General features: G+C 36.8%; 1 long non-coding RNA gene across 1 annotated transcript; it reads right to left on the bottom strand.

Moving 5' to 3' along the window:
- Nucleotides 1–1,086: 1,086 nt before the first annotated feature.
- LOC136831556 (uncharacterized) lies at nucleotides 1,087–9,359 on the bottom strand. The gene is made up of 5 exons (XR_010850924.1): nucleotides 9,207–9,359; nucleotides 5,815–5,902; nucleotides 4,601–4,800; nucleotides 3,929–4,000; nucleotides 1,087–2,508 (listed from the first exon to the last, which is right to left on the bottom strand). It is a non-coding gene; the product is annotated as an uncharacterized lncRNA (long non-coding RNA).
- Between the last annotated feature and the right edge of the window lie 2,751 nt (nucleotides 9,360–12,110).

The following is a 12,110-nucleotide window of genomic DNA, read 5'->3' as shown; positions in this document are numbered from 1 at the left end:
AATTTATTCACTTGTAATCCACTATACTGACAGACAAGAGGGACTAATTTTTGTTCCTAATCATGGTTTGGACATCAAGTACTGAATTAATACTCAAAACAGATTCAAATTTAAAGTGCCCACACAACAAATGAACACAAAAAATTTCTACCAAAAACTTGATAAACTTTTACACCACCAATACGAAACTAGAGAAATGAAGGCAATGACCCAGATTTATTAGAAACTGAAGCTGCTACTATATATATGACGAGCCCATTAACCTGTCTCTACACTCACCAGTCAAGAGGCAACAATATACCATCAGCTCCCAATTCACAACAAACTTAACTTCAACCATTTTCATCACATGGATAGCTACCCTCAAAAGAGGACAGGACCTTCAAAACAAAATAACCATCTATGTCGTGCATTCTATATTTTATAATATTTAGAGTACATTTGATTTATGAAGAGATTTCCTATGAGATGACTAACACAAAAATTGTTCTGTTCACATTACCATGCTCACAAAGGATGAGAGAATGCTAATGTATAATACTCTCGGTCTACATAGGTTCAACATCACCAAAAATTCTTGCTTTTGCAAATTCTCATTCTTATTAGAGCCTAAAAGCTTCATATACAAGAAACTATTGATGCACACCACAGTAGAGACCTGGATCACAAGGTCCTGAAAAACTAATGGGGATTGCAAAAAACACATCCTTCTACCAAAACCTGGCAGGATGACTAATATCAAAAGCAAAATGCAGATTTTTCAATTAAAAATAAAACAATACTGTAAAAAAATTACTCAGAAAAAATACTTAAAGCCAGGTTGGCTCTTCAAAGGCAAACTGCTGTATGCATACTGCAAAAATATAAAGCCAAAATAAGCATTTTGCAACATCCAAATTATATAAAACACACACAACAACACCTAGTTTTAAAAAATTAGTAAAAACACCTATAAAGGAAGACATTTTTAAACAAATTTTGAATATAGTCTCTTGAACAGCAAAACAAGGGCATCAGTAAAAATCTAAATCTAAAAATGATAAACCTGAAAAATATATTAGAAAGGAAAACTGATGCATTTGACACACACTAACAAGCAAATTAAAAAACAAATACACATTTTATTTTCAAAAGCCATCAAATAACATGAAAAACAACAACATGACAATATAACCAAAAAGTTCTTTATATATTTCTACAGCAAGTGAAGATACCTCTGTATCTTCAGTTGCTTTTGCACTCTCATAGAACATACAAACCAAATAGCTCCTGAAACTCGCAAAAAGATATGGTTACTGAGAAGTATACGAAGAAATGCAGTATTGCAAACTCTCTTTCTACATTAAAATGAAAAACACCGTTACAAACTACCAGTTCTTAATCAAAACAATCTGACAATCTCGTATCAACTTCAGTCAGGAAATAACTTCCTAATGTCACTATATCTCAACTATCACAAACTAATGACATATTACATAGTAACTAACTGATTGCTAAATCATGACTCCACTCTTGCCTACTAAAAAGCTGAATAGTAAATCCAATGTCAACAAATTATCTGAATTCAACATTATCATGAACAAACATTTTCTGCATACCAAAAATTATCATGAACCAATTCTCTTCTAGTTCTCAAGTCTCCTATCATAACCCAATATTTTTAAGAGGCCAAACCTACACCATCATTAACAAACACTATGATTCACACTGTCAAAAAATAATACCGACTTCAAACAAAAATGCCATCATGGTCTATTGAAAATACCAAAAGCCCAACTATCAATAATCTCTGCATGTTAAAATTTACCTGTCATGAATGCAGAACATTTTCATTGCAACCTCTTTATTAACTCCTCCAAAATCCAAACTCCAGTCATTAAGAATAATCTACATACTACTGTACCATATTTCAATCTTAAACCTCTTATTAAAACAAGACTTACATTAACTTTTACTTCAAATTCCAAAACCTCTGGACCAAGGATTAATTATAACCCAATCACCATCATGGCCTATATCAAACTACTGTAGTACCTTTAACAGATTTTCTGAATAAAACTGTCCAAGTATTAAAAACTTCAACCTTTCTAAAGCTCCTGAAGATCAAGATTTTGATACCACTACACAAAATCAAATGTTTTCTTAAACATTCGCCAGTTACCTTAAACTGGTTTTCCAAATAAAACTGTCATGCGATAATTATAAACTTCAACCTCCCTAAAGCTCCCAATGATCAAGACTTAAGATACCCCTACATGAAATTAAATGATTTCTTGAAAATTCATAATCTACATCATAGTCTCTGCCTTAAATCAAGTTAACCAGGATCTCTAGCCACTAATACATAAATCAAGTTAGCAAAGTTCTCTAGACATGAATGCATAAGTCAAATTAATGGTCTGTAGCTTGAAGCGAGTCCAGTACTTTTGATGCAGTGATATGTTGGCAGGACAAGGATCTTGGTCATATTTCTTGAATGATATACTTTTACTCGCCAAGCAAAAATACCTGGAATGCAAAGAATACTTTTATTAAACTGCAGGAATATACTCACAACATTTACAGATGAATCTTTAGCTTTAAAACTTTATTTTTTACTTGAGGATACAGTCAAGTCTTTACTATCTAAATATTTCCTTCTGATATGCATAAATCATACTTACGATATAACAGTTCAGGCGCCCTGTGCAATTCACAACAAATCAAGCTTTCTATAAAATTTTTAATTCAATCGGTTCTAAACAGCACAGTACTTGTCATCATCTGCTGTTCCCCCTTGGTAACTTATTAAATTCACAGTTTTCACTTAAATCACAGATCCAGAAATACATAAAGCCTCTTAATAGAAGTCACACTTAAAATCTGAGCTGTTATCAGGACAATGAGTCAATAAGACTAGTGTTCATTAAATTTACAAAGCTATCCAGGCTACTCCATCTCAAAACACTCTTTGCTTCAGAAAAAAAAAATGCGTACTGTACACAATTCCTGGATAACTGGACAACACTCACCCCACAGACACCACCACCCTTGCTCACACAACCGTTTCTATTGATATAATTGGCTCTTCACGTGCGTATTGGACAGACTTCAGGGGGTTTGCAAAATTGTGAGCTACCTGGCCGCGTAACATGTTCAACATGTTAATAATTTTTCAATTTCCAAGTTGGCTGTTTGACATTTCCAGAGGATTAAAAATCACATAAGTACTATAGCTGTACTTTAAATTTGTTGATTGCTTAAATGTCAACCAATGTTAACATCTTATTACCATTCTTAAAAATACTTACACTCTACCAGTTTTTGATCAGTACAATGTACTTTAAACACCACCAAACCTCAACAATAACCGAGGACAACAAAAAAATAAACAATAACCAAGTACAGCAGAAAAAACTATCAAGAAATACCACCATTATCAACTAGCTGTATGACCTTCAAAAAATTATTAAGGACACATCAAAATCTTCCATACAAATTGTAATAAACTTTCACCTCTATTCGAGGCCATGAAACTTTACTGAACAATTAATATTTTTCTTAGTTTGTTTTCCACGAAACATGTTTATGCTTCCCTAACCGCTAATCTGTTTTCACCTAGTACCTATAATTCTGCAAAATAACAATGGTTTTCTAAATTGATATATCAATATAATTTACATTTATCACTTATTAAATAATGCAGAACCAAGCTGCATCCAGATTTCCTCTTTGGGAAGTGTTCCCTATGGAATAATTTCACTACCACAACAAAGCCAAATTAAAACTATGCCAGTTATACTTAGCTCCATGAATTTTACTGTACTTATCTTTACTTCCCTTTCTGGTTCTCCAATTCCATTGAGCAGGCTTCATCCACAGTAATAAATATGTAAGGTATCTATACTCTTCAGCATAAAAATACTTCAGTTAAAGGAACAAACATCACCTGTGGGCTTGATAAATAAGGCTGAACAGAGTGAACGACAGACTTTGAACTGCACTCCCATCCTAGAGTGTCCTAGTAAGAAAAAAAAAGTGATTTTTAGGTTATCTTAAAAAATAAAGTATTTTATATGCCTATCATATACAACTGCCTCCTTGTTCATGCAAGATCTACACAACTCAGAACATAGAAACCAGGATATCAGGTACCACAAGAACGTGGAAATTTTTGACGATAGAAGTTATCATAAATACACAGGAGACCCCTTTGCTTTTGACAGCTGAAGAGGTCCACCACTTGGTTACACATGCAATCCTAGATTGTACGCTATTATTTAACATGTATACAATACGTATTGTGTACAAACTTTCTTATAAATTAACGGCTTGCATTTTACAAGGGATGACACAGCAAAAACTCTAATTCAGCTGTTTGTCTGACAAGAGAAAATGCTAGTCACAGAGACAACAGTAGTCAACAGCTCACAAAGAAAGTCTCGGGTTAAACCAAGTCCAATGTTTATATCTAATGCTCTCACAAGACATGATGGAATAATTTCATATGGCAACATTAAGAAAAGAAATTTCAGCTTGAATAAAACAGTATTAACAGCATTTAGTTGACCTGATTATTAACATTACCACATAAAACAATATTAACTTTCCCTCAACATACCTTATCAGTATCTGACTACAAGAGATAACTGAGGAGACCTCATCTGAAAAATCAGCTTCTCTCATTCCGATTCACTTCATAGCAAATAATGGTTCCGCCCTCCATGACAACAGATAATCTTGACGTTGGCAATTGCAGCCACACGATATGAACAGCCTAAGCGAAGAGGTCCTCCTAAACTTTGTGCTACCTTCATCAGCCTGCAACAAAGAGGGGTAATCAAGACTTAATGGAAATGCCTTGTGATCAATGATCAAAAACATTAAAACATTTATATGGCAAGTCACAGACACTATAAACCACATGTCCCTGAATGCTAAAACAATTCTCTAACAGCCTCACAGTTCTGACCACTTCCTATAACATTTTCATTCATTTCATGTGTAATCCCACTTCAAGTGGTCAGAAATGAAATGAATTCCGTCTCCTACACTGAAAACTTTGTACAAATTCCTATCTGGCCTATATCTAAATATACATCTTTATTTACAAGACTTTCTGAGACATGCAACTATTCTGTGTCCTGGTACTTCTCTATCTACTACTCCTTTGACCAACACGTCAATCTTTACCATACATAATACTGAATAAGGCAGACCTTATATGGTAAATACATTCAGCCTCTCAATGGATATTCTGTGCAAAATAATAGCTTACCTACCTAGCAATGTTTCACAACTGTCAGAAAACTAAAACAATGGAAGTCCTACATACAAAGCTAACTTAGGGACTCAATGTCAATACCTACTTCCAAAACAGCAGTGTACCACGAGTTATAGCCACTACCAGATGCCTGGATAACATTTTGAACTGACTGTAATCATCCTTAAAGACAAGATTAACTGGGGGTAACTAAAATTACAAAGATGGATACTCAACTTCTAAGACAACACTAACTTGCACATATAATGGAGTATACTTTAACTTCAACTATTCAAAATGTGTATCAGTTGTCAGAACAAAATGTGTAATGGGAACAGAGCCCTTTCATAAATTAAAAAATGTCTTCCGACATCTATACCATACCTGACATCCTACAACATTTTACTCTACACTTTCATAAAAGCAAAAAAATTTTTATACTACACTTTCAAATATGTAAAAAAATTAAGTTTAAACACAAACCAACTAATCATAAATGGTCTTAAACAGTGTAAAATGGATCCCAGTTGCACAGACTTGAAGAAGTGAAAGAAAGACAGATTCCTACTTACATGACCACCCCACAATCCACTGTCTGCCACATGCCTTATTCCTCGTTTTTCAGTGCCATCCATCATCTTTAAGAATGAAGGGGAAATTCTGAGGGAAATTAAGATTATAATGAATGGATTTGCATCACACCTTATTTCAATTTAAAAATAGAATCTATTATACAGAACCCACAGGTCATAATTAGTTTGATTTATGACAATAGACTTAGATACAGTCAGTATAATTCTTGAAGGCGGCAGACAAGAGGAACCAATGTTGACCTTGGAAGTCCAATTAGATTTCACAAGCAACAGAAGACACATCCCTGGAATATATGTGCACCAAGTACCACAAGCACAAAAGCAGGTACAGTGGTTCAGAGAAAACACTCCTGTAAAACTGTACGGAGAAGGAAAATGCTGATCCTGACTCCTGTAAAACTGTACAGAGGAGGCGAGTGTTGATCCTGAGTTGGGCATAAGCCTCCTGAGAAAAATCTAGCTATGTGCAACATGGAAGCCATGCAAACCAACACAAAATAGTAATCTTGGGAGTGCAAGATTCCAATGATTCAAGAAAGAGGGTGGATTAAAGAGAGAGGGGGGGAGCCATAAAGACCTGTCCAACAATGATGTGCTCAAAACCAGGTAGCTGCTGTGAATCTGAACCTGAACTTTCAAGGCTACTTCAAGAAAAACATGTCTCCTGATATGGTACCACAGCAGAGAAGAGGAGGGCTTTTCAAGGCACAAGGGTTCTGATCCTGAACTGAACAAGAAACATCTACCTACTAGAAACAAGTTAGGGATGATTAGGCCGCATTATTTTCAGCCATGAACCTTTAAGGCCATCACAACTTTAGGCCATATCAAGTTTAGGCCGTAAGACATGGCAGAAGCTCCTTGGGACGTCTTGTTTAGTACTAGCTCCTTGGGGATCAAAGTATTATACACCACCATTTCAGCCGTTTGCCAGTTTGGATGTTAAGGACCCCTAGCAACCAGGAAGAGTGAGGTGCAACTTGAGAGCCTCCACAAGACAGACAAGTCAAACTTCAGGAGAAAACCATGACAATTAGACCCCTTGAATGAAAGACTTCCATTGAACAATTGACAGTCTTCCTGCTTGTTAACTGTTCAGCATAATCCTTTGTTCCTTAGCAGCAGTCATTTTTAAAAGGTATATATATATGGTATACTAATCCTCGGTCCTGGTCGTTTCGGCCGTAAGTCACTTAGGCCGTAACATCCAAAACAATGCAAGACGTTATGTTTATGGTATTTACCGTTATGTTTATGGTATTTACCATTATTATTTCATGTTTTACGTACATCCCCAAAGGGCTGGCACTAAAAATGGCGCCCATTTTGCACATAAACGTGCTTACGGCCTAAATGACTTATGGCCAAAACGACCCGAACTCCTAATCCTTGCCATAATTTTGGATATGTTAAAAGCTTATGTTAACATATTTTAGCTAGGCTTGTGAATCAGTGCCCAATGTTTAATGCTTTTGTGAGTTAGAAATAAAAGGTATTTCTCCCATAATATCAATCATTACAGGATATATATAATTTTGCTTTTGTTAATTTTAAAGTACATGCATATATGCTAAGTTATACCTTTTCACAGTTCATAAATTTATCCCATGAACAACATGTCTAGTCCCACCCCCATGAGAATGAATGTTAAAATAAAAATATGACATAGTAAATATCTCGATAATAGCAAACTTGTTAGATTTTTGTATGATTATCTTATTAAGCATATTAAGAGGCCCTGAGAGCACAGCACGAAAGCTCGAATATTAAGTGATATTTACGTAAAGTGATACAATACTTTGTTACATTAAAACTTACCATCACTCACTTTCATAAGCAGATAAATCATACCCCAAACTTTTGATGTTCGTCAATTTTTATAAGAGTATTTCTTCCATATATAATGTTCAATAATAGCACATAATAATTCAACTTTCATTTTCATGTGCATGCATAGGCTATCTTATAAATAACCTAATACAGTATTTCATATGTTAAAACTTGTATGTTCAATCATTATTTTGCGTAAACCTAAGCAACCTCTTTCAACTTTTGTCCTCCCCACCAGTTGATCTTGACAAGTTCACATGCTTCTGCAGTGTAAGTCTGTCTGTCTGTTCCTGTCTCCTCCTACCCACTAGTACTTTCAGGGATTGCCCACATTTAACTGGTTATTACTATCAACAGGCTCAAATTCAAATATATTCGGTGACAGAAACTTTAATTGTAGTTATACACCCTATTTAACCAGCATAATGTCACTGATAAAGAATGCAAAACAATGTGGTTTTCTAGTAAAAAGGAAATAAAATAAGTCTATAAGAGTTGTTTACGGGAATTCATTATAAAAAACGCAACTTATAAAAAAAACGAAAGGTTTTTAAGGAATTCATTATAAAAAACACTTTTCTCAAAATGCTTACATTATATATGTGCTGCCATAACAAGTAGATATATTTTTAATTTATCTCGCTCTTCATAAACAAGGGAGACATGTTCAAGGAATGGATTGGCTAAGAAAATCAATTATAAAATGTTCAACCATACTAACCTAACGTGCCCTAACCTAACCCTAACCTAGTAGGCCATGTTACTTAGCAGGGGATCCACCCAGGGGACGCCCTGTAAAGGAAACCATCTTTTACCAAAAATTCCTCTATACCACAACATGCACGATAGCATTCCAGGATGGCCAGCATATAAAAGAATCAGTTCTGAGGTTAACTACAGTCGACCTCCAAAAAATAGCAGTAAAATCTTGATAATCAACTAAAATATTATAGGAAAAGTCAATTTTACAGGAAACACCCAACACGGAGCTAATGCTTAGTCCTACCAAACCGAAGCAAACACTGGTTAAACTAAGGTACTGTATACTTAACCACACTTACAGCCCGCTGTTCAGAACTGTCTACAGTTGTTTACTTAAATACATCTATAATATGCATTAGTTGTCACTGACGGAAAAACCTTGCATTTATAAATCAATATGAAACTTGCACATTGTATATGCTATCATATTTTATCTAGATCGGTTTTAATTATGTCATGGAAACTGTTCAAGAGTTTTTAATTGCATTTTTCCGACTATGTAAATTTTCGTTATACAGTTAATTACTGTTAATAACGGGGTTACTGAAAGTGACCTTCCGTGTGTGGAGGCGTCACTAGAGTAACTAAAATAAACACTGTAAATCGTGATGAGAAAAGTTTCATGAATGACTGCGAAAAACTACAAAAGAAATATGAAACAGAAGCGATGTTGTCTAACCACAGCATCAAAAAGGCAGCGGGTTAGCAGTTACCGGCCCAAAAGCAATTTGCTCAGTGGAAAAAAAATCAAAAATATTATAAACACAGCGCACACTCACATTCAAAATGAAATGTAACTGTAGCGTACATGCAATCCTGTCAATGGCACATCGATAAACGAAATAAAAATGCTGGCAAGTTTCAGGAACACACGGTTGCAACCGTCGGGTACTTACAACTATCCAAGACTTAATAGTGACTGACTGACAGCAGAGACACAGAACACCCAAGGACCAGGGAGTCGGTTAAACATACGTGCTGGGAGCGTTCTCTTTGGGTTCTTCACAGCTTAAGACTGATTTATGATTAACAGAATTGTTTTAAAAACTTATAATAATATGTGCCAATGCCATATAAAGAGCGGAAGGTTATCCAAACTTTAGTGAAGATGAAAATAACAAAACGATCACTGTGCGTAGATGTTGCACATAGCTAAAGACAGTACAGTATATGAAAAGCCTGTCATCAAAGCAAATATATATGTATTGGCTCTGCTGTCATTTGCGTTTCATGAAACCTATGATTTATTTGATCTATTAAAGTCATTTACATACAACAGAGTTGATATAAACTTGAATCTCTCTTGATAGCCGAATGTTCAAGTCAACTGTCTTTCCATATAGCCTACCGTAAGGCAAGATGCAAATTTTTGCAGATACCCTTATCAATGATTCACATTGGATGTAGGTGATTCCCAAGATATTGTGAATTCCGTGTCAAGTGGTATTTGCGGTTTGAGTATATGAATAAGTTATGTGTGTATAAGTGACAAAACTCGATAAATAAATATGTGTTGAGGAATGAGGAGTCATTATGAGACTGTAAAATGAACGAAGTGAATTTGAAAAGACAGTAGTGAGAAGAGTATATTATTAATTAATGGAAGTCGTGTTGACGAGTTCGTAAAATTCCATGGTTGGGTCACAGGACTAGCGAGGAGAGTTTGTGGATCAAGGTGGCTAAAGAAGGGGAATAAGAGAGTATGAGGAACAAAGCAGTATGTGAAAGAATGAGGAAGAAAGCGTATGGATTAGGTGTCTATTATGAAAGTTATGAGAAAAGTTTGAAACTGGGAAACTGTAAGAATTATACCTGGATCCGACGCTCACAGATGAAACATACCGACAGGGCCAGTGGAGAGACCCTGCAGAAACTTGTGAAAGTTTTAAAGTTTTTGCAAGAGGGAAAAGTTTAGAGTAAATATGAGCAAGAGTGAAGTTATGATGGTGAATGGGAACCAGGGACATGGAGGAATAGACGTTATTGTGGATGGTGGAAGAATGGAAGTGGCTGAATCATACAGATATTTTATGATGGTAGATGAGAAAAGAGGTGCACTGGCTCCAAGGTCTCCAGTGGCCATCTCTGCGATCCTCCAAGTCGTCTTGAAGCCTTCAGAGACAGCATGTGAGCAAAGGAGAAGAGTATGGTTAAAATGGAGTGGATGGCGAAGCATATCGACTAAAAGAGATTTTCCAGGGGGTAAAGTACATCAGGAGAATGGCAGATAACTTCAGTCTACAATTGTTTACCGAAGAAAACATAGACTACTTCGCGGAGCAGTATGGAACAGAGGTTCCTGCTTTCTGCTATTATGGATTTATTCAGCAGCTCTACAGTTGTATTGTCACTTTTGGACGCAAGGTCTTCATTCGAAATAAGGAAGGAAATATTCAAGAATAGGCTAGAGGAAGACAGTGGCGTGAAGGAACTGAAGACTTTATATACGAAATTTTAAAAGGTAGAGAACTTCAGGTGCTTTCTAAGCTGATTGAGAGATTTTGGATGCCCAAAATTACCACTTGGAGCAGTTCTTCGCTCGAAATCAGAAAGAAAAGGAATAAAGAAAAGAGACGACATCGGCGTGGAGGCAAACTGGAGAATGTTGACGAAGAAAAAAGTAGAGAACCTGAGGCGTTGGAAGCTGCTTGAAAGATTTTGGATTCACAGAGTTACTTTTTAGAGAAGCAAGTTAAAGTCGAAGGGATGATCAATATCGTCAGTAAGAGGGAATCCCATAAGATTATAGAAGACGACTCGTTAAAGAAAAGAAACTGCTTATGTGTCAGAAAAAGAACCCTAAGTAATGGTTAATGCGATGTTAAAATGATCTAAAACCATCGGGATTTTCCTTCAGAACATTTTGGAATCCTTCAGTCTCCGGCTCCTGGAAGGACGAGAGAAATGCCATTTGCGCATGCGCCGAACTCCAAATTCTCCAGGAACAATCTCCGAGATGCTTCAAATCGTCTTGATGCCTTCAGAGAGAGCAAGTGTCATATCTGAAAAGCTGGGTAAGAGAAAGCGAAGAGTATGGTAAAGGTACACGGATAGCAACTCAGATCGTTTGAAAAGGAGAAGATAAAGAATCTAAAATAGAACTTCCTGAGGAAAACTGTGTCCAGACAATGGAAATGGGAATTCAGAAAAGGATGAGCAAACAAGAAGGCCCTCCTCAGGATGGCGTCCAAAAGCTGCCTATGCAAGCCCTCCTCTTAGGACAATGATGAGACCCAAAAGCTCTTAAGGATCGCCAGTATCTTCAGGGCAGCCTTGAAGGGAAGGGTCCGACCCAGAGGCTGCTCCCTCGGAGGAAGGCAGGTATCCTGCCAGGCTGGGGAAGCAGGCCTGGAGAGGGCCAAAGAACTTCAAGGATGAGGCCCAGAAGCCCCCAAGGTTCGCCAGTATCTTGAGGGCAGCCTTGAAGGGAAGGGTCCGACCCAGAGGCTGCTTCCTCGGAGGAAGGCAGGTATCCTGCCAGGCTGGGGAGGTGGGCCTGGAGAGGGCCAAAAAACTTCAAGGATGAGGCCCAAAAGCCCCCAAGGTTCACCAGTATCTTGAGGGCAGCCCTGAAGGGAAGGGTCCGACCCAGAGGCTGCTTCCTCGGAGGAAGGCAGGTATCCTGCCAGGCTGGGAAGCGGGCCTGGAGAGGGCCCAAAGAACTTCAAGGATGAGGCCCAAAG

Source organism: Macrobrachium rosenbergii, chromosome 48, assembly GCF_040412425.1.
Source record: "Macrobrachium rosenbergii isolate ZJJX-2024 chromosome 48, ASM4041242v1, whole genome shotgun sequence".
Lineage (NCBI taxonomy): Eukaryota > Metazoa > Arthropoda > Malacostraca > Decapoda > Palaemonidae > Macrobrachium > Macrobrachium rosenbergii.
Note: the sequence above shows the minus strand (reverse complement) of the source record. Positions and strands in the feature narration are given on the sequence as shown.